This window comes from Myotis yumanensis, unplaced genomic scaffold (genome assembly GCF_028538775.1).
Source record: "Myotis yumanensis isolate MYYU_CA2020_CCGP unplaced genomic scaffold, mMyoYum1.0.hap1 SCAF_3, whole genome shotgun sequence".
Classification (NCBI taxonomy): domain Eukaryota; kingdom Metazoa; phylum Chordata; class Mammalia; order Chiroptera; family Vespertilionidae; genus Myotis; species Myotis yumanensis.
The window spans coordinates 19,606,155-19,629,757 of record NW_027223754.1 but is presented as its reverse complement, the minus strand read 5'-3'; the positions used below and the strand labels follow the sequence as shown (position 1 = coordinate 19,629,757).

General features: G+C 43.2%; 1 long non-coding RNA gene across 1 annotated transcript in view; it reads right to left on the bottom strand.

The window, feature by feature from the left end:
- LOC139004878 (uncharacterized) overlaps window positions 1-12,562 on the bottom strand; it is a 108,309-nt gene extending 95,747 nt beyond the window's left edge. Inside the window, exon 1 of the long non-coding RNA XR_011470625.1 lies at window positions 12,468-12,562. This is a non-coding gene — a long non-coding RNA (uncharacterized lncRNA). The remainder of the gene's footprint in view (window positions 1-12,467) is intronic.
- Between the last annotated feature and the right edge of the window lie 11,041 nt (window positions 12,563-23,603).

Genomic DNA, 23,603 nt, shown 5'->3' with positions numbered 1-23,603 from the left:
GCGCAAAGCGGGCTGGTGGCTGAGGGCGCGGTTGTCGTTTTCTGTCGGGAGTGAGTCTTAGACTCTGGGCTCCAGATCTGGGTGAGTCTCTAGGGACCCAGACTCAAACGGGAGAAGCGGGATTATCCGGCATCAGTTGGAACCTGAGGGCAGCTTTCTCTCCGAGGTTTGCAGCGGCTGCCGGGGTTCTGAGAAGCAGAGCCTCTGGGAACGGGACTGAGCGTGGCCATAACTGCTCCCTCCGCCCGCCCTGTTGATCCCGCCCCGCCCAAACCCTGCGCACAGCCATTTGCCGATCGCCTCAGGCAAAGGCTGGATTAGCGCCTCCCCAGAAGGCAGACGTTTTCCATACAGCTGATTCCTATAGCCAGTCGGCCTGGGGGTCAAATCCCTCTAGTGTTAACTACAACAATTAAGGCTTGGCTAGAACAAGACTGCGCACAGAGACCACAAGGGGGTGCACCAAGAAAGCATAAAAGATGCGGAGACAAAAAAACATGACAGAAATGGAGGATATGGAGCTAAGAATCGCAATTTTGAGGGCTTGCCATAAATTTGTGCAGAGCCTCACGAAAACTAATGAGACCCTCGATGCTACGATAAAGAAATTAGAAAGTAAGCATACACGGACTGAAATAAAGAATATTATACCCAATAGCAGACCAGAGGAGTACGATAATCAAACCAAAGATTCGACAAAAAACACCCAATTGGAAAAGCAAAATGAAAAAAGAATCCGAAAGTGTGAAGATAGTGTAAGGAGCCTCTGGGACAGCTTTAAGCGGTCTAATATCAGAGTCATTGGAGTGCCAGAAGATGAGAGACAGCAAGATATTGAAAACCTATTTCAAGAAATAATGGCAGAAAACTTCCCCCACCTGGTGAAAGAAATGGACTTACAGGTCCAAGAAGCGCAGAGAACCCCAAACAAAAGGAATCCAAAGAGGACCACACCAAGACACATCATCATTAAAATGCCAAGAGCAAAAGACAAAGAGAAAATCTTAAAAGCAGCAAGAGAAAGAGGCTCAATTACCTACAAGGGAATACCCATACGACTGTCAGCTGATTTCTCAACAGAAACTTTGCAGGCCAGAAGGGAATGGCAAGAAATATTCAAAGTGCTGAATACCAAGAACCTACAACCAAGATTACTTTATCCAGCAAAGCTATCATTCAGAATTGAAGGTCAGATAAAGAGCTTCACAGATAAGGAAAAGCTAAAGGAGTTCATCACCGCCAAACCAGTATTATATGAAATGCTGAAAGGTATCCTTTAAGAAGAGGAAGAAGAAGAAAAAGGTAAAGATACAAATTATGAACAACAAACATGCATCTATCAACAAATGAATCTAAGAATCAAGTGAATAAATAACCTGATGTACAGAATGAACTGGTGATTATAATAGAATCAGGGACATAGAAAGGGAATAGACTGACTATTCTTGGGGGAAAAAGGGGTGTGGGAGATGCGGGAAGTGACTGGACAAAAATCATGCACCTATGGATGAACACAGTGGGTGGGGAGCGAGGGTGGAGGGTGGGGTAGGAGCTGGAAGGAGGGGAGTTATGGGGGGAAAAAAGAGGAACAAATGTAATAATCTGAACAATAAAGATTTAATTTAAAAAAAAAAATCGGAGAGGGGAAAAAACGTGTGTCTTAAAACTCTCCATTTTCTGAGTGGGAAACTAAAGCTTAGAGAGAGTGAGCACTGGCCCAATATCAGACACCAGGTAGGTAGCAGAGTTGGGAGGCAAACTCAGATCTCCTGGTGCCAAGAACTGTAGTCATTCCATATTAGCAGTGTGCCTCTTGGACTCTTCAAAAGAAGCATAACCACAAGAGGTGAACATAAAAGAAAGAAAGATCTTAAAGATCAAATGTGGCGCTCATGTTGAATCTGTGTTCTACGCTGATGCACTCACCCGCAGCCCCACAGCTTACCCGCCTTTATTGAAATTAGGGGGCAAATCCGGCTGAGCTCCTTCTCTGTGGGTGGCACTGTCCAGAATTGTCAAGGATAATGGTAATTTATGTTTCATTTCACACCTGCTCTCTTCCCAGCTTTAGTCAACTGCTAACACAGCTTCTCTCCAGGGGAAAGAGGAGGGGTTGGAATGCGGGGAAGGAAGCAGGCCTTGTTCACCGAAGCTCAGTTAAATTGCATTTGCCCTCTTTTGCATAGAGCAATAAAGTGTTCTAGAAAATGCAGCGCGGATTTTTAATTTTCTCCTTGTCACTGGGTGCTGTAATCACATAATTAACCTAGCGGTAGAAATAGTCATTTATAGCAAATGGGCAAAACAATCACAGAGGTTAGCCACCCCAGGACCGAAAAGGTTACATTTGCCTCTCAAAAAGGCATGTGGACCGACAGCTTCACCATCCCTTGGCTGTCTGGGACCCAACACCCAAAGAACACAGCATTAGAGAAAAGGAAGGGCACTGAGTTTGTCCTCCAAGACAAGTGAGTTGCTACCAGCGCAGTGGTTTGGGAGGCCCTGAAATGTATGGAGCTGGGATGGGAAGGGGCTCAGCCGACATTTGCTCCCTGATTTCACAGGGAAGGGGCTCAGCCAGACATTTGCCCCCTAATTTCAATAAAAGCTGGTAAGTTGTTGGGCTTCGGGTGAGTGCATTAGCGTAGAACACATTCAACATGAGCTCCACATTTGATCCTTGAGATCTTTATTTCTTTTATGTTCACCTCTTGTGGTTATGCTTCTTTTGAATGTAGCTGGAGCTCTATCGATGCTTCAGCAATGCCCTCCATCACATAGGTTGCATGCTGTCTTCAAAAGGGCCTTGCACAGGCTCCTCCCTCTGCCCAAAATGCCCTTCCTGCCTGCTGGACTCCTCTTCTTCCTTCAAGTACATCGAAGGTGTTATTTGGGGGAAATTTTCCTTCCTTCCACTGTCAACTGCCTTACCTGTGACCCATGGCCCCTCACAGCCTATCTTAGAAACACATGAAAAAAAAGCAATAAATTTTGTGTGTATAAATACATCTCTATGATATATAGTGCTATTATATATGCATACATAAATGATACGTAATACCTATAATTAAATATGCACACACTGCCGCCACTACCACCAGATTGTGGGCAGAAACTAACTGAATCTCATTAAGACCCAGAAGGTATCTTTGCTCACCTGCCTTCTACACTACAGGAGCCCTTCCCCTGATGAGCATGGCAATTGCAGGGATGGCATAAATCCTCACTTTGTAGGACCCAGAGATGAGAATCAAAGAAATTATTTTAGGTGGTTCGACTGACACCAGAAAACTCTTCTGCCCACCATCACCCCTAATTAGTTTTGCCAAATTAGTTTTGCTGAATTAGTGAGGGTATTAAGCCTCACCTCCTCCACAGAATGGTGCATGTTAAAATATATTTTTTATTGGTTTCTGAGAGGAAGGGAGAGGGAAAGAGAGATAGAAACATCCTATGTAATAAGACCTTAATATGCAAATTGACCAAACAGCAGAAAGGACTGGAGGAACAACTGGTTGCTATGACATGCACTGACCACCAGGGGGGCAGATGCTCAATGCAGGAGCTTCCTACTGTGGTCAGTGTGCTCCCACAAAGGGAGCACCGCTCAGCCAGAAGCTGGGCTCACGACTGGTGAGCACAGTGGCAGTGGTGGGAGCCTCCCCTGCCTCCACAGCAGCTCTAAGAAGCAGCAAGTAGGTGGGCAGGAAGGAGCGAGGGCTCCCAGACTGCGGGAGGGCACTGGCCACCAGCCGAGCTGAGGGACACCCCCCCCCCCACCAGTACACAAATTTCATGCACTGGGCCTCTAGTCCAGCGGTTCTCAACCTGTGGGTCGCGACCCCTTTGGGGGTGGAACGACCTTTTCACAGGGGTCACCTAAGACCATCGGAAAACACATATATAATTACATATTGTTTTTGTGATTAATCACTATGCTTTAATTCTGTTCAATTTGTAACAATGAAAATACATCCTGCATATCAGATATTTACATTACAATTCATAACAGTAGCAAAATTACAGTTATGAAGTAGCAACAAAAATAATTTTATGGTTGGGGGTCACCACAACATGAGGAACTATATTAAAGGACCGTGGCATTAGGATGGTTGAGAACCACTGCTCTAGTCAATGATAAGAGAGAATCATCCATCAGCTGCTTCCTGCATGCCCCCTACTGGCAATGGAACCTGCACTGAATGGGATTTGAATTGTGACCTCCTAGTTCATAGGTCAATGCTCAACCACTGAGCCATGCCAGCCAAGCAGAATGTTGCCTTTTAAAATGCAACACCTGTCACAAAGGTAGCACTTGACTTACTGTGCCCCAAACGTTAATGTAAAGTAGCAGATTCTTATGTCTTTCTTCCCTAAAATGTGCACCAGACAGCAGAAACCACTCCTCACCTGAGCAGGTGGAGAACAAGTCAGCCTAGAGGGAATTGGTGAGAAGGTAGAAGCAGGTGGAAAGGAGATGGGAAGGAGGCGCTAAATGATATGTTAAGTAGTAAGTACTGATGGAGCAGACACTTCAGATTAGAACTAGTCATTCTTCTGCTCCAGCCTCAGAAAACAGGTATTATTATTACTGTTATTGTTATTACTATTTTCATTTGATGCATGACAAAGGAAGGTTAAGTAATTTCCTGAAGTCTAAGTGAAGTTGCTAGAATTCAACCTTGGTCCTTTCTGAAGCAAAAATCCATGCCAAGTACGGAACTGTTTTCTCTTCCCCACCCATCTCACTCCAGGGCCTAGACTGGTCCTTATGCTTTTCTCTCTTTCTCTCCATCAAAACCTGCTCTAAGGAAAGCGTCTAATTATATGTCATTTTCACCTTAGAGATGAGATGCAGACAGCTCAGGGAGAAAAGACAAATCCATTAACTTAAAATCACACAAATTATGGTGAAATATTAAGACTCTTTCAAAAGAGTGTCAGACATCTGAAAGGAAAGGGAGGTTTAAGGTCCTATATGTGCCTGCAGCATGTTGGGGAAGGACAGGAAGTGGGGGTGGGGGGAAACAGGGACAAAGAAGGCTTCCAAGGTACCAGAAATCACCTCTGCCTCAGTGGCCAGTCTCAATAACAAAGAGGCTTTGGATCCTCAGAACCAGTGATAAATAGTATCTAAGAGGGCCCCAGCTGGTATCGCTCAGTGGTGACAGCGTCAGCCTGTGAACCTAAGGCTCAAGGATTCGATTCCTGGTCAAAAGCATGTACCTGTATTGCAGGTTCAATCCCTGCCTTGGTTGGGGTGCATGGGGAAGGCATCAATTGATGTGTCCCTCTCATGTTGATGTTTCTTTCTCTATCTCTCCCCCTCGCTCCCTCCCTTCCACTCTCTCTAAGAATCAATGGAAAAAATATCCTCAGGTGAGGATTAACAAAAATAATAATAATAGTGTCTAAGAGGAGCCCAGTTATCGTTCTCAACTTTTGTAACCCCATGTAAGGAACAAAAAATATTTTTTACCTCTTCCCTCCTAAGTTTTCAGCTGAGGCTCCTGGAACAATAGACAGATTAGCAAGATAAAAGAGTACTAGTGTATTTAATATAAACTTTATATGATTCAGGTACCTTCATAAGGAAATGAAGACATGAGACACAGACTGGATCCCTTCCGCATCTGTATTCCCAGAAGCTAGAAAGATGGTCACATGCTACACATATGTTGAATAAGTTTAGTTTACAGGTAGAAAATTGAAGTTCAAAAAAGTTAAATAACATGTTCAACGTTAATCAAACACAAGGGACGAGCTAAGAGTTGAGTGGAGCCAGACCTGATTAACTCTAAAGCCACGCATGCTCTTTTCACAATACCATGTGGCTTGCCTGAAAAGACAGCAAGTTCACACTCAACTCCCTCCTTGCCCAACTCTGTTTCGAAGGAGCTTACCTCCCTTTCCCCAGAGCCTTATGGACAGGAGTATCATTACCACTGGGAGTGGGATCACGTTCACTCAGAATGCTCTGAGCTGAGAACATTACCTCCCACGCTGGTCCATGGCAGCTCCATGTACTGTGGGATAACGCAAACCAGGAAAACTCAAGAATGCATGACTCAGCCAGAGAACAGCTGGTTGAGGGCAACAGCTCTCAAAGTGTGATCCCCAGACCAATAGCATCAGCACCCTCTGGGAACTTATCAGAAGTGCATATCCTTGAGCTCCACCCCAGTTCTACTGAATCAGAAACCCTGGGGTGAGGTACAGCCATCTCTGTTTTAATAAGCCCTCCAGGTGATTCTGGTGCTCACTAAAATTTGAGAACTACCTGAGCAGTAGACTGAAGAAAAAAGAGTAAGGGCAAATGCCATCATTTTTGAAAAGCTATTTCCTCCCATTGAGACTCCAGGAATAATTAAGACAAGGAGGTAGTCATGCAGATTGAGAACATCAGCCAGACAAAGGCTCCCTTTCTTCTGGCACAATCAGCCACAGTCCAGGTGAAATGGATTGCAGTCAACTCAAAGATGCCTTTGGCTACCCTGAGTTTTAATTTCCAGGACATGTCCTTTCTACCAGCTTCTCCTAGAAAGAGCTCAGTCTTCTGAAAAAGGGAGAAAAGAAAGCTACTGCTTGCTCTCTATCCTGCCCCTTCGCTTTGAAATTGTTTTCTTCCATTCTAGCCCGCTGGCTTTAATTAGGAGGAGTGAAGGCAGCGTGCAGACTGGAAACAGCGGGCAATCTTAGCACAAAAATGTGTGCAATAAACAGCTTTGGATAATCAGAGGTCACCACGTCTCTGTGTCTGTGTTCTCTTCTTCCTGGCTTCTCCTTCCCTGTCTTGTTTGTCTTACCATTTATACCTTGTTAGTTATAAAGAAGTCGCCAGCTCAGAGTCCTGTTGCTACGGGCTTAGAAGGGGGTTCATTTTCACAAGAAGTTGAAAGCTGGAGAAGGGAAGTCAGAATAAATAAAATCATATTGCATGTCACAATCAGCTATAATTTGGCATCTGATAAATAGCTATCAACAAATGCATTACAATGACAAAATCTGGCATGTTTAAATGCATTTATACTCTGGGCAACAGATGGCAATTTTTTGAACCCAAGGGGAATCCTATATAATAAAAATGGAATATGCTAAGTGTCTGACCTATCAATCGACCACTCGACCAGTCGCTATGACACGCACTCACCACCAGGGGGCAGACGCTCTGACTGGTAGGTTAGCTTGCTGCTGGGGTCCAGATGATTGGGACTGGCAAGAGGGCCGGACACGCCCTAGAGCCCTCCCGCACTCCCTCACCGACCCAATCGCTTCCCATGGTCCCTCCCCTGGCGGCTGGCCGGCCCCCATTGGCCCCAATCAGGACTGGGTGAGACGGCTGATCGGCTGATCACTGGGAACGCAGGCTAGGCTGAGGGGCCCCACGTGCACACAAATTCATGTACCAGGCCTCTAGCCTGCTGTATTAAAAAGAGTATTAAATGCATACCACTAAAGTGAAAAGAGCCAATCTGAGAAGGCTACATGCTGTATGATTCCAACTCTATGACGTTCTGGAAAAGGCAAAACTATGGAGACAGTGAAAAAAATCAGTGGTTTTCAGGGGTTAGAGGAGAGGGAGGGATGAATAGGTGGAGCACAGAGGATTTTTAGGGCAGGGACACTATTCTGTATGATGTTATAATGATGTCACTAATATACTTATCCAAACCTACAGAATATACAACATCAAAAGTAAACACTCATGTAACTATGGACTTTAGGGGATTATAATGTGTCAATTGTGGTCTGGGTGGTTGTGTGTGGGGTGGTGGGTTCAGGGAAACTCTCTGAAATTTCCACTCAATTTGGCTGTGAACCTAAAAATGCTCTAAAAATTAAGTTTATTAACTTTTATAAAGCATTAAAATGATTATAGACTGAAAAGATATAGATTCTAATTCTATTATGGTCTTCGTTGCATGCTGGCTGTGCAAACTTGGGCAAGTCACTTGGCTTCTCTGAACCTCAGTGACACCACCCTTAAAATGAGAATGATACTATCTGCCAGACAGAAATCTTGCAATGGTCAAAATAAAGTGATATGTACAGACACACATTCAACATTTGTTTAGCTAATGATCATAGAAAAATAATATGTAGAATTTGGGGCAGAGACTGGAGATGAGGATTCGAGGTGGGACTAGTTACCTTTATTACTACCTGACTTGAGATACAAGTTTCTTTCTCTATCATTAAAAAACATTTGCCCCACTGGCGTGCTAGAAACCTAAGAGCCAAACAGTAGCGACTCCTGGGAGTAGCACATTTGGTTTTTAGAACCAAATTATATTGTAAACACCTCAAAGGGAAAAAAATGAATAATCGCATCTTAGCATAGATTAATGAGTTGCATTATATAGTTAAAAGCAAAGTCCTAAGAGAACACAACTTTGTAAGTGTTGGTAAAGGGGGTTGGTAGAAAATCTGAAAATATCTAGAAGCTTGAGGCACTGCCTGGGAAGGTAGATTTAGTTTAGAAGGTCAGAATGAGCAGCCAGAGGAGAGTTTTTAAGGCATGGGCACCAAACTAAGAGCGGAAATCAATCTTAACACAAGCAGCAAACATACCGAGCACCACACTGCCAGGTATTTGCAATACATCAGTGACCGAAACAGAAATTCATAGAACTTACATTCTCGTAAAAGGAACAGACAAAAGATAAGTAAATAAATACACAATAATTGAGTGTATATTGCATATTAAATATTGATTGGCTCAGTGGATAGAGCATCAGCCTGTGGACTGAAGGGTCCCGGGTTTGATTCCGGTCAAGGGGACATGCCCAGGTTTGGGGCTCAATCCCCAGTAGGGGACGTGCTGGAGGCAGCCAATCAATGATTCTCTCTCATCATTGATGTTTCTATCTCTCTCTCCCTCTCCCTTCCTCTTTGAAATCAATAAAAATATTTAATATTTAATATATATACTATATATTCTATAGAGGAAAAGAAAAGGTACCCTGGCCAGTGTGGCTCAGTCGTTGAGCATCAACCTATGAACCAGGAGGTCGCAGTTCAATTCCCTGTCTGGGCACATGCTTGGGTTGCAGGCTTGATCCCCAGTAGGGGGCATGCAGGAGGCAGCCGATCAATGCTTCTCTCTCATCGTTGATGTTTCCATCTCTCTCTCCCTCTTTCTTCCTCTCTCTGAAATTGATAAAAATATTTTTTAAAAGATCTTTCTCCCTTCCTTTCAGAAATCAATTTAAAATGTTTTAAAAGAAAAGGTAAAGCATGGTTTTGGGAATAAAGAGTGGAAGAGCCGAAGCCGGTTTGGCTCAGTGGATGGAGCGTCGGCCTGCGGACTGAAGGGTCCCAGGTTCGATTCCGGTCAAGGGCATGTACCTGGGTTGCAGGCACATCCCCAGTAGGAGATGTGCAGGAAGCAGCTGATCGATGTTTCTCTCTCATCGATGTTTCTAACTCTCTATCTCTCTCCCTTCCTCTCTGTAAAAAATCAATAAAATATATTTTTTAAAAAAAATAAAATAAAATAAATAAATAAATAAAATAAAGAGTGGAAGATTCCATTTTCAATAGGGCAGTCTGGGAAATTTTCATTGAAAAGGTGACATTTTAATAAAAAGGTGAGGGAGGTGAGACTAGCCACGCAGATCTCAATGGAGAGGACTTTCCAGACTTTGCTACAGCAAAGGCCCAGCCTTGTGGGCTATTCCGGGAATCAATGAGAGCACTATGGCTGGACCTGAGTGATCAGGAGAAAATAGAAGAGAGGAGGTGAGAGAGGGAAGGGGTGCAGTCACTCGGGGCTTTGTGGGCCATGGTAATGACTTCGGTTTCACTCTTGAAATAGGGAGCTATCCCCAGTTTGTGAGCCAAAGGAGTGACATGATCTGGGTTATGTTTTGATCAATTACCCAGGTTGCTGTGCTAAGAACAGATTCAAGTCTATGGGGACAAGGTAGAAGCAGGTGAGCTTCTAGGAGACTCCGATGTAAAGTTGAACTTGCCAGGCAAGTGCTGACATAGGTGAGCCAGGGTAGCAGCAGTGGAGGTGTGAAGAGCCTTAGGTCCTGTCTGTGTGCTCAGGCGGCACCACCAGGACCGCCTGGAGGAGTGAGGAACAAGATTTGGCCCTGAGCTACGGGAAGGAGGAAGTTGCTATCAATTGAGATAGGGAAGGCTGCCGCTGCAGTAGGTTTAGAAGATCAGGAGTTTGGAGGGAAGTGGCAAGAGAAGGAGTGGGCATAGAGGGGATGCTGAAAACAAACCCCACATCTCCCTGATCTTTGCCCTCAATTCTGCTGTGAACCTAAAACTGCTCCAAAAACTAAAGTTTATTAATTACTTTTTTAATTACATCCCCACATTTCCCTGTATATAAGATGGAGCAATGATTTATCAATGCCATTGGCCTTTGGGCATGTTTAGCAGGAATTATTCTGAAGCATTTCCTAAGCCCTCAGTTTCCCCCAATGCAATGAAACAAACAAATCTAAAGAAATAAAGATTGAGGGAAGCATCAGAGTATTTGGTTACCTTTTATATAAGTGTTCCCCCACCCCATGCCCACTCCAACCACCGCTGCCTCCACTCCAACAGGACAGCCAGAGTCCCCAGGAGTCACTTTCCATTCGACCGTAAATTACCTCATAGAGATCATGTTAGTTATCTTCTAAAGAATTCTCTTGTTCCCACCTGCGCCCCACAAAACATGTTCACAGAAGATCTAATAAACCCACTTGCAATTAGATATCAGTGAGTAAAAACAAAACAAAAATAACAATAGTGAAACTACTCCCTCCTCTAAGGTATTGGAATTGTAGAGTAGCCAACACCCTAAACAAGGGACAAAGTAATGAAATATCAGTCATCAGATTAAGGGAATATGAGGGTCAGTGGCCTTGGACTCATATTATTCCTGTAGCCACCTCCCACCTCCGGAGAAAATAGTAGGGCTACAGACACAATTCAAAGTGGCTTCCTTGACTGTTCTGGTCCCATCAGGGGTGAACACACTTCACACTTGCCCACCTGTTATTTCTTTTGTGTGGAACCCCCTTCCCTCCCCACCTGCCAGTCCCTACAAGCAAGGACTTGTTCTGTGATTCTGCTCAAATAAATAAATTGATAGCTCACTGTGTCTCATCCCCCTTGCCCTTGCACTGTGAGGCTCCAATAGATATGGTGTGTATGCATGTGTGTACATGTGTGCATGTGCGTACATGCGTGCATATGTGTGTGTATGCTGCCTGCACATTAACCTCCAGAGTTCTCAAACTCCCTGGTTGCTGAGGGGTCTGCTCAGCAACAGCAGTGCCAGTGAAGTGAGAAGGGAGCCCTCTCCCCCTGAGCCAGCAGGAGGCCCCCCCAGGGACCTCTCAGGCACCAGTCACTCACTCGGCATGAAGCTGACAGAGACCTCCAGCAACAATTACAGCTGCTCCACATTTCTCAGAGGCTGTAATGTTAAATCAATCAATCAGGTGTGCCACGCGCAGAAGCTCGGCTGTGGACTCACTTAGGACGTGCGAGGGAAGCAATCACCGCATAAGCGGCTTGCCTTGCAGTTTTATTTGAGTCCAGTTCACTTGGCGAAGCCATTATATATCCATCCTTAGGAAAGTTTTCCTCCCTCTCTGGCTTTGCACTGCACTTGGTAAATCAATAACTCCCAGACAAGCCACAAATCCTCTGAAATGCACCCACACAGAAATGCACTGCCCAGGCATAAAGGGAGCATCCTCCCCCAGATACACAGAAAGCCGCACACACCCGGAGCGCTGGAGCAGCCGCTGGGTCTCAGGGCTCTGACCTCAACAAGGAACCTGGGGAAATACAATGGCAGATGACAAGATCGATCACCCATGTCCCTTCTTGTAAGCATGCTAGCCACAGTAGATAAAAGGACTATAATTCTGCTTGTTTTTATTTTAATTTTAAGAAAATAATTCACGGCTGTCTGGTATAGCTCAGTGGTTGACTGTCGACCCAAGAACCAAGGTCTCTGGTTCGATTCCCGCTCAGGGCACATACCCGGGCTGTGGGCTGGATCCCCAGTGGGGGCTGTGCTCCCTCATCGGTGTTTCTATCTCTCTCTCCCTCTCCCTTCTTCGCTCTAAAATTCAATGAAAGTATTTTTTTAAAAAATAGTTCAGTGTCCTACTCTTTCACTGTTATCCACTGGGTGACTTTCTGCATTTTAGCCTAATTTCTTAACATCTTTCTACAAGTAACTAATCTTGAATCTTATGTTTTCTCCCTCCAAACCCACTTTAACTTCCTATTCTCACTCACCCAACTGTCCATTCCACTCAGCCAATACATATGCACTTAAAACAGTTAGTTCAGCATCCTTCTGGAAGAGACCAGAGACTACTAGATCTTGTAAAACCCTCTTGCTTAATTCCACTGAGGCAATGGGAGTATATAATAAAAATTACTAATACATAAAAAGGGGGGAAATGCACACTCCCAGAGAGAAGTGAAACACAAATACGTACCTATGGCAACTCCACGTGTGTGCACACATCTACGCCTCCCTCCGTGCCATGAGCTCCTCTCCGTGCCTGGAAACGGGTAAGTGGCATGTTCAGGATTCTGGCTTCCATATTTAATTTGTTACCACACAAGACATCAGAGGCATCACTTTGAACTGGAGACATCAATATGATTTAAACGGCTGCCACTTAATGTGGCAAAGAAGAATCAATTGTGCCCTGGAAACAGGAGACAAGCAGGACCGTCATCCTGTCGGTTTCCTGGGAAATAATGAGCCCTATTAATAGTTGTTAACATGAATCAACGAATCACTCCTCTGTCAGCAGCTGTCGGGCTGGGACCGGAGTCAGCTAGTGAAGAGGCAGCAAGCTGACGATTAAGGAAAAGTCTCGGCAAGGAAGGGGCAGGGCATTGGGGCCTCCTAACCTGGGCCAATTGCAGCCCCTGAGGAAGGAGAGGAGAATTCAGTGTGACAAGGAGACCCCGGAGGAGATGCTCACCAGTTAAACACAGAAATGTCAACCAGAAAGCCCCCGTGTGTCCCTGTAATCAAAAGAAGGGCCTTCAAGTGCAGGGCTCCTCCTTGCCCAAGAATTTAGAGCTGCTAACATCATAGTGATGAAAGGGTCAGCGAGGCAGGGCTGAGCAGGACGAATAGGCTTTGTGTGGGATACAGCTTCAGTGATGATGGTGTGCCCCCCTACCAGGTATGTGACTGTATGGGTGTGTTTTTTCTCTCCCCTCCATCAGTTTAAAATATACTCACATAAAACACTTGGCAACGTATATGTCAAAGGATAAAGGGTCTTACTAGTTAAAGAGCTTATAAGCTCTTGCAAATCAAAGAGAATAAACAAAAGATCTCCTTAATAATAACTAATATTTATAAAACACCTTACTACATGCCAGGCAAAATTTAAGAGCTTTCTTTAAGTTATTAACCTTTAACTCTCCCAGAAATTTTAGGAAGTAAATGTTATACCAATTTGAGAGGTGGAAAGACTGAGGCTTAGATGATTTAAGTAACTTGCTTAAGATCACATTGCTAGTAGGTAATGAAATAATGATTCTGGGCAGTTACTTAAATCAACAGTGTTTAGACGGAACAGACCCAGGGATGCCCCTTCTTCCAGCCTCCCACCACCCTCCAACCTCTTTTCTAGCCGCCACCTTCAAAACCATTTTAGCTATCCTCTGCCAACACCGGTCAACACCGGTTTTGAGCTTAACTCCTGACTGCTAAGTAACCATGAGCTCCCAAATCTGTCAGAATTATTCCACCAAGATGGAGGCCACCATCAGCCGCCTGGTCACCCTGCATCTGTGGCCTCCTACACCTACCCCTCTCTGGGCTTCCATTTCGACTGTGACAGTGTGGCTCTGGAGGGTGTGGACCACTTCTGAGAATTGGCCCAGGAGAAGCATGAGGGCGCTGAGCATCTCTTGAAGATGCAAAACCAGGGTGTCAGCCAAGTTCTCTTCCAGGACATGCAAAAGCCTTCCCAACTTGAGTGGGTTAAGCTCAGGACACCAGGAGAGCCTCCTTGGTCATGAAGAATAACCTGAACTGGGCCTTCATGGACCTGCATGTCCTGGGTTCTGCCTGCATAGACCCTCAGCTCTGTGACTTCCTAGAGAACCATTTCCTGGAGAACCACATCCATCAAGAAGATAGGCTTCACCTCCGCAGGATGGTAGCCTCCTTAGGCTGAGCTGGGCTAGCATCTCTTTGAAAAGTTTACCCACAAGTACAACTAGGAAACTTTGGAGATCAGAGGACTTTGAGGGGCCCTCTGCATTGCCCTGGTGTTTGGCTTCTGCCTGAGCCTCTGAAACAAAAAAAAAGAAAGAAAGAAATAGTGATTCAAAACCAGATCTGTCTGTTGAAAGTCTACACTTTTACACTATGTTATATTAATTTCTCACAGGCTGCCCACAAAGGAAGAAATACTGGTGACCAGTAAAAATTTAAACAACATTTAAGTGTGATAGTAACCAAAAAGTCAAAACCAAAAGAATAATTATTCATTTATTTTTTAGCTTGTTAGGTAGACAAAGATTAAGAACATTCGCAAAGCCTAGTGTTCATGAGTTCATGAAAACACTGACTTGCTTGCATAGTGTTGTTAAGAATGTAAGTTATAAAACCAATCTGGATGGCAGTTTTTCAAAATATATAAAAATGTAATGTATGTTTACTCTTTAGAACTCTTCACTCCCAAGAATTACCATTATGGGATATTTAAATGAGTAAGGTAAGGTAAAAAGGCATTAATCACAATATTATTTTTAAGAGCTAAATCTTGTAAACTATGTAAGTGTCCATTGATAAGAACTGCTTAAGTAAATTATGAAACATCCATACCATAGAATATCTAAAATAATGGTGTTGATCTATATTTACTGACACAAGGATATCTATAAAAAATTATCCACTTAAAAAAGAAATTATAGAAACATATAAAATATAAATATTTATCATACATACATACATGCATACATGCAAATTTTCTGGGTGTTTGTGAAAATTATAATAGTGCTCATTTTTTAGGTTATGGAATTTCTGGGAGATTTTACTTTCTTTTGAGTGTTTTTATGTATTGTTTGACTCTCTCAAAGTAACATCTATTGTTTTGACAATGATAGGCTTATTTCCAAGAGAAAATAAATTCACATCTTCTATTTTCTAATTTAACTTTGTGGAGAATAGTGCTGGGCCTGGGAACATTTTTAAAGAATGAAGCATTGCCGAAGCTGGTTTGGCTCAGTGGATGGAGCGTCGGCCTGCGGGCTGAAGGGTCCCAGGTTCGATTCCGGTCGGGGGCATGTGCCTTGGTTGCGGGCATGTCCCCAGTAGGGAGTGTGCAGGAGGCAGCTGATCGATGTTTCTCTCTCATCGATGTTTCTAACTCTCTATCTCTCTCCCTTCCTCTCTGTAAAAAATCAATAAAATATATTTTTTAAAAAATAAAAAATAAAGAATGAAGCATAATGTAATGAGCTTGAGAGTATGACCTCAGGTACAATTTTGGCTTTTACTAGCTTTGTGACTATATTAGCTTTCTCTTACTGACTTAAATTATCACAAATTAACAGTTTAAACACAAATTTATTATCTTACAGTGCTGTAAGTCAAACCTACAGACTCACTGAGTTAAAGTCAAGGTATTGGCAAGACTGTGTTCCTTTCCAGAAGTACTAGGGGAGGATCCATTTCTTGCTCATTCCAGAGTTCAGTTCCTTATGGTTGTAGGACTGAGATCCCTATTTCTTTGTTGGCTGTAGTTCAGGGCTGTCCACAGTTTCTAGAGTGGCCACATTTCTTAACTCATGGTTCCCTTTCTCCATTTTCAAAGCCAACAATATGGAGTCAAGTCCTCACTCCCTTCTGACCCACTCTCTGCTTCCCTCATTCCTTTTAGTGATTCACGTAATTACAGGAGGTCCATCCAAACAATCCATTATTGTTCTCCCTTTAAAGCACATCTGCAAATTCCCTTGTGCCATGTAAAATAACGTATTTACAACTTCCAGAGATGGGGACATGGACATCTTTGGAGAGCCATTATTACTATATCTTTGGAGAATAACTTGGGCAAATTACCTGAGTATTCCTCAACTCTAAAAGAGGTGTGGCAGGATGCCTTACAGAATTACTACTTTTCTGTTTTCTTCTGTTACTGCTGCACTTTAACCTTCTTATTCTAACAAGATAACCTGGCTTCCCTCATTTCAGGGGGATTTGTAGGGACTGAAGACAGCTTTTCTTCTTGGCTTTTGTTTGCAAAAACCTAAGCTGGCAGGATTCCTAAGAGAATGTGGCATATAAGAAGGTGTGGTCATGTGGTTTCATAGGAAGGTAGTACCATAAGCACCTTTGTGTGTTCTTGACTAGGATGCCTTTAAAAACCCATGTGGACTTGAGCAATGAGCAAATAAGCTGTGATCAGCATGGACATGAAACCAAAGGGCTTTCTCCAAAACTTCTGTTCAAGGCAAGACCCTTAAGGCCTTTGTGTTGTCCCCAGAGAGAAGTTGGTAAAGCAATCCCAATAATGACAAATTGAGTTTCCTGCCACTCCAGTGGGACAGGGGTACATGAATTCAGATTGATTTTACAGAAAATAATATGACATCTTCAACACTCCTGTCCGTGACATAACAAACGTATCTATCCACTACATGGGAATAATAATAACGACCACATAGGAATTTGGGCATGATGAATATATGAAAAGCACTTGGCATGTAATAAATAGGCTCATAAAAATTGACACTGATATATGATGATATGACAAAAACATGTAAGCATTAGCCTCTAAAGGACTAAAAGTAAATAAGTGAATGCTACATGCACTTTGGTATTTTGAGCTACACTCATAAGTCTGGTAAATTCACTTTCCTCTTTCTCATCCTCTATATCCAATTGGCCACTACACACATCTTGTCATTCCAACTCTAGAAAAGCCTGCAGCACCTCTCCCTGTACCACTCATCCCCACTGTCAATGATGTGACTCAGGTCCCCATCTTCTCTCTCCCAGACTATGTATGACAAAACCTTCCCAATGGGTCTCCTTGCCTCTCACCTCAGCCCCATCCAACCCATCCTTCACTTTCTTGTTTAAAATTCTTAAATGAGTTCCCTTGGCTCACATTCCTGCCCAATATCTCCTTACTCCAAGATGCTCTTTCTCACCTCCCTCCCTGAAGTACAGGATGGTACTTCTTCCTAGGATCACACCCCTTCCCCTCTCTCCCTAATCACACATTACAGACCAACCAAATATTAACTCCTCTTCGGGACTATCCCAGCTCCTCCACTCAGTCAGTTCCATCTTCCTCAGTCTTGTCATAGTATAGTATATACAATGCTCTTCTTACACTGTTCTGTTGCTCTATTTATATGTATCCTCCCCAATAAGCCAAGAACTTCTCAAATACAGACACGATGTCTCATTCAATTTGGATCCTTAGGACTAACCCATTATCTATCACACAAGATGTGCTCTCAAGTATTTCATTTAAAAAAATAGGCAGGAGTTGCCATTGTGAGGCTCTGGGTAGCCGTGATGAAATGGAAAGGCCAAATTATGTCCAACAGGTTCATTATTCCAGACGTACTCCTCAGGGGACAAAAACCCTTTATATCTTCGTCTCGCCCTCATACGCCAAAACAACAAAAGGGCACTTTTGAAATATTAATGTTAGTGAGTACATCAAAATGAGAAGATAGTGAGCAGTCCGAATTCAGCTCAGCAAGCATTTCCCAAGCACCTGTGCTCTGCCCGGCACTGTACCAGGGGCTGGGGGTGTACGATCCCTATGGCCACACACATCACAGTCTACCACAGGCTTCAGGTACATGAACCACAGGAGATGGTGCAGGGGGTGGAGTGGGCAATAGTGGCATGTTTAATAGATGTCTTAGAGGCCATGGAAGTACCACTTCACACCCATTAGGATGGCTATTATCAAAAACAACTATTGGTTGGAACGCTGGTGCATTGCTGGTGGTAGTACAAAATGGTTCAGCTACTAATGGTTCAGTTTTCCATGGTTCCTCAAAAATGTAAACATAGTTTTATCTCATGATCCCGCAATCCCACTTCTAGGATCTAGCAATTTTAAGTTTATAAAGTTAAAAGTAGAGACTCAAATAAGTACCTGTATATCATAGCAGCATTATTTATTCATAATAGCTGAAACAGCTCAAATCTCCATCAACAGAGCAATGGGTAAAACAGACACACACACTGGAATATTGTTCAGCCTTAAAAAGAAAGGAAATTCTGATACATGGATGAACCTTGAAGACATTATGCTAAGTGATATTATCCAGACGTGAAAAAAGACAAATACAGGGTGTGGGGCAAAAGTAGGTTTATAGTTGTGAGTATGTGAAACACAGAGTTTATTCTTATATTATTATTATTTAGTAATTATTGTGTTATTTTCTATACAACAACTGTAAACCTATTTTTGCCCCACCCTATATTGTATGAGATAGACGAATTCATAGAGACAGGAAAAATGATGGAGGTTACCCAGGGGCTGAGGAAAGGGAGAAAGGGGAGTTTAGTACTTAATAGGTATAGAGTTTCTTGGGGGATGATGGAAAAGTTCAGGAATAGTTGCACAGCAGTGTGAATGTACTTAATGCCCCTGACCTATAGACAAAAACAATTCAGATGGTCAATTTGATATTATGTGTATTTTTTCCTCAATAAAAAAAGCAATAAAAGAACATTTTCATTCAGTGAGAATGGGCTATAGGAGGGTACTGATAACAAAGTTACTGAGAAGTCACGATGTGTGAACTGGGCCCTGAAGGGTGAATAGGAGTTAGTGGGACAATGAATCGGAAGTCTGACTTTAAGTCCTGAAGCTGCCCCTTACTTTTATGTGGGTTTTTTCCTTCTTCTATGAAAGTGATAAAAGATCTACCGTACAGTCTTGGTGAGGATCTCATGAGATCACATGTCTGAGATGGCTTTGTAAACTACAGGAGGGCTTTCCTATCTAAATTCACTGACAACAAATAATATAAAGTGTAATTATGGCAGGCAAGACCTTTATGTTCACCTTCTATCAGTAGTGACCATGCTAGGTGTTTTCTAAAGTCTAAACATGATAAGCACTCCTTCAGTCCATGCAGGATGAAGTTAACCAATATGTAAGGGCAGAAGAGGAATAAAGGTTTTGAGACACAGCCATGTTTTGAGAGTATGTTATTTTAATATATGAATATTATCCAGCCATTAAAATTGAGGAAAGGAAGATAGGAAGAATAAATATGAGAAGGCATTAAGTATTCTGCTTCCCTCACCTAATATATTATAAATTGCAAATTTGGTTTATGACTGTGTAAATATACAGATACAAGAGCAAGAACTAGAAGTGAAAATAGTTGCTGTGCGGAGATGGAGGGGGCTACGGGTCACATTTTTCTTTTTCTTTTTCACGTTGTTTTATTGTTTTTTCAGTAACAACTGAGGACAAGAAAATAAAAGTGTTATAGCCCTTACCAGTGTTTCTAAATGGTTAGAGCATCAGCCTGCTCACCGAAGGGTCACAGGTTCGATTCCTAGTCAAGGGCACATACCTGGGTTGCAGGTTTCATCCCTGACAATGGATCAGTGTTTCTCTCTCTCTCTCTCTCCCCTACCCTTTCTCCTCTGTCCCTCCCTCCCAGTCTCTCTAAAAATCAATGGAAAAATTATTCTTGGGTGAGGATTAACAAAACAAAAAGTATGATCTCCCTTTTTTACAGTTGGCATACAATATTAGTATTATGCTAGTTTCAGGTATACAACATAGTGATTCAACATTCAGTTATCTTATGATGTGGTTACAACATTGTCTAGAAACCATCTGTCTGTCTTTAAACATTTATCAGCCGGTTTCTTTACTATTTACCCATAATCCCTGCCTCCACCAGCTTCCAAGATGCTTGGAGGCCCTGTACCTTTAAGCCCTGGGATTTAGGGGGTAGCATTTGCTTCCAGCAATGACAGAAGCTTGCACAGAACAACAGGAGGATGCTCCCAGGCCCCTTCAGGGTAAAGAGCTGCTGCCTTCTAGACAATTGTTTCTCAGGGCTCCAAGGGACACTAAGGGCAGGGGAAGAGGCATCGAATTGTGTGTGGCCTTGGGCTCTGATTCCAAGGCTACAGCTCCCGAGGCCCTCACCCTCCTAATCTGAAAGGAAAGCTACTGACCAGGTAGATACCCGCAGCCCTCTTTTGGATTGGCTCGGCTGCGGGCTGAATTAGTGCAAGGGCATTATTTTTCAGAGCAGGGATTCCCCCAACAGGCTTTCCAGACAGGAGCAGGCCATAAACTATTTCAGCGGCTAAGCTCATAACTAGATCAAGGAGAGAAACTAGGAATGGCAGGTTGATTTTATGCCCTCTCACTATGTCTTCAGTCTATCAACCTGTAGAACCAACAAATTTTAGCACCCCTAACATACATCAGAAGCCTCGGCCTATAACAGGAGAAAGAGAATCAGACAGATATCTCAATTCGCTCTGCAGATAGAAGCCACCCTCCCAGGTGGAGAGAAAACTTAACCCTGTAGCTACTCCCTTCAGCCCAGGCCTTTGATGCTTCCAGCCTCAAGGCCCCTGTGCCCAAGGTGGAGGTGCAGAGCGTGGTTGTGTGGGTTGTTTATGCACAAAAGTGTCTGGCTCAGCAGGAGAGAGGAGCTGACCTCCAGACCCCACCAACTCCCCCAGTCACGTGCGGGCACACGCAGGGACAGCGGCCTAGAGCAGCAATTTTCAACATTTTTCATCTCATGACACACATAAACTCAATATGAAAATTCTGTGGCACACCAAAAAATATATTATGTATTTTTGCAGATCTGACCAAAAAAAGTAGGTATAATTTTGATTCCTCCACACCTATTGTTCTGTTGACTGTTGTCATTTTTTCATTTGACAACCTAAGGGAAAAGAGGTCGGTGCCCCTGACTAAATAGTCAGGTATCACATGTTTTAAAAATTCTTGCAGCACACCAGTTTAAAATCACTGGCCTGGAGGAAGGAGTGTCTTTCTCACAAACACATGGCTTCCTCCCAGGCCACACTGCTAAGGAGCAGTACCTACCCCTCAGGTGCCTCTTTCTAATGCACACAAAGCACAGATGCGCTACCAGGGGCCCGACCTGAATAAACCATTCTGCGTGTGTCAGGGTATCCTGTATCTGAATACTTCAGAAATCTGGCTAAAAACTGTATATTAACTGTCCAGTATTTTTTCAAATATGTTTTTTATTGATTTTAGACAGAGAGAGGAAGGGAGAGGGAGAGAAAGAGAAACATCAATGAGAGAGAGAGAGAGAGAGAGAGAGAGAGAGAAATATCAATCAGTTGCCTCCCATAAACACTGAGACCAGAGATTGAACCCGCAACCTGGGCACGTGCCCTGACCAGGAATTGATCCTGAGACCTTTTTGTGCACAGGAGGACACTCCACCAATTGAGCCACACTGGTCAGGGCCAGCATTTTATTTTATTTTATTTTATTTTATTTTATCTTATTTTACTTTATTACAGAAATTCTTTCGATGCTGACAAGCTACCCTAGATCTCATTTAACTTTCAAATCAGATTTCCCTTTTAGGCCCCACAGTCAAAAGTTCTTCACTTTGCAAGATATCCAGAGTTCTCCCTTACAGTTTCCATAGTGTTTGACCCCTGACCAGATGCCAGCCCCAACTTCTTCCTCCCTGACTCTCCCTTTCAGATCCTCCTTCACTGACCAGCCTTCCTCAGAGCCTCGCTTCCTTGCTTGGCACCTTCTTCCAGCCTTCGTGACCCTTTGAGAATAATGTCATCATGGGTCCTAGCCAGGCTGCCTGTGTGAATTCACCATTTCAGAACTATGTTAGAGAGCCCTGAAACTACACGATAATTCAGGATGTGTCTAAAATGACAAATTCTGTAGAAGTAAAAATCCAGTTTCTAGAAGGGGTTGTAGCCTTTATCTGATGCAATTTTATCGTCTACAAAGAAAACGAAGCAACTGAGGCTAGAAATGTTCAGCGACTTACCCCAAATCACACAAGTGATTGCAAAAATAGAAATAGAGTGCAGCCCTTACAGTCTGTCCTCCCCAGAACCCACCTTTATCCTCCTACCAAAGAGAGACCAAGTTTCGACACAGGGAAATTGCCTCTGATATTCTCAAGAATGGCAATATCCAACAGGCTGTGATAATGGAAGTACTGTGCTTTCATGCATGACTGCTAGTGCCCAGCCCTCAGGGGACCTTGCTAGAGAACATAGTAAGAAAAGAGGCATTAAATGTAGACTTGAGAGTCCACTGGCAGGTTTCAAACCCCTCCTCTGCCATTTCCTAGCCTTGTGACTGACCTTGGGCAAGTGCTTCAGTTCCCTGGTCTATAAAGTGGGTACAATAATAGCCTGACCTCAGAGTGTTGAGGTGAGGACTAAATGAGACAATTTATGGAAGAAGTGTTTAACACACTACGGACATATAACTTAAAAGAGGTCCTTCTGCCTTCTAGTAACTTCCCTAGACACACCTATTTTATACACATGCCTTGCCCAGGGTGGGGCATGCTAATGTGAGAGTCTGGGATTTTGTCTCATTTTCATGACGACAGTTCATTCACCAATGTTCCAGGAGGAAAACATGCACTGGGCACAGCTAATAAATATAACAATTACTAAGTTGAGTTCATTTAAAAACTACATGGTAATTCCCCAGTAATTCCAGGTTAATTGCATATTAATTAACATCTTGTTATCGCATCAATGAGCCATACATTTGACATGGGAACCTGCAGCAGAGATTGAACGCTAAAATGAATTTTCTTCACTGCTATAGGAAATGATCCCTGATCACTCCATATCACCAAGGCTTTTCAGAAAAACCTCCTATGGCACTGCTTCTAAAAGAGTCCAGTAATTGCCTAAAGTAGCCTCCAATTAAAGTTTCTTCTGCTGTAGGTATGTAAGAACTAGCCAGTGACATCTACCACCAATGACCGACTGTTCCTCCAAATACATTGGATCAAAGTCTTTCGAGATGACGAGCCCCAGTCTACTGACCTCTTCTGGGATGATAGCTTAATTGGTTGCAAGTGTCTCTGGACGTTTCTAAGGTCCTTGCTGCCCCCTCCTTCCTGGGCCTTTAGAAGTTGACTTTTCTACGTTTCCTGCATCGAAATATGATCTCCAAAAATAAGTCATATGAGCCCAGCTGAATTTCTTGGTAGAGAAATTATGTATAACAAGACGATTGGCAAGGTTATATCCCTCCATGAAAGCTGTAATTTCCCTGCAATTGATTTCCTAAAGATAACTCACTGTTTGCGTGCCGTGAAAGCTAATTTAACAAGAAGGATGAGTCTCTTCAGAACACCTTGATTGGCAATTGTGATAAATTCCTATAATTACTATTGACTCAGAGGAGGATTTTCATTTGTTAAGATGTTGCTGAAATGACAGTCCGGTGATGGTTTTAAGAAAAGGAAATGGGAATATTACATGATGCTCCCATCTTCACAAAAAAAAAAAAACTTGGGGATCAACATGGTTACAAATATTTCAGAGAGTCCATGAAACACCCTTGAATCTCTGAGAGACCCACACATCATATTTG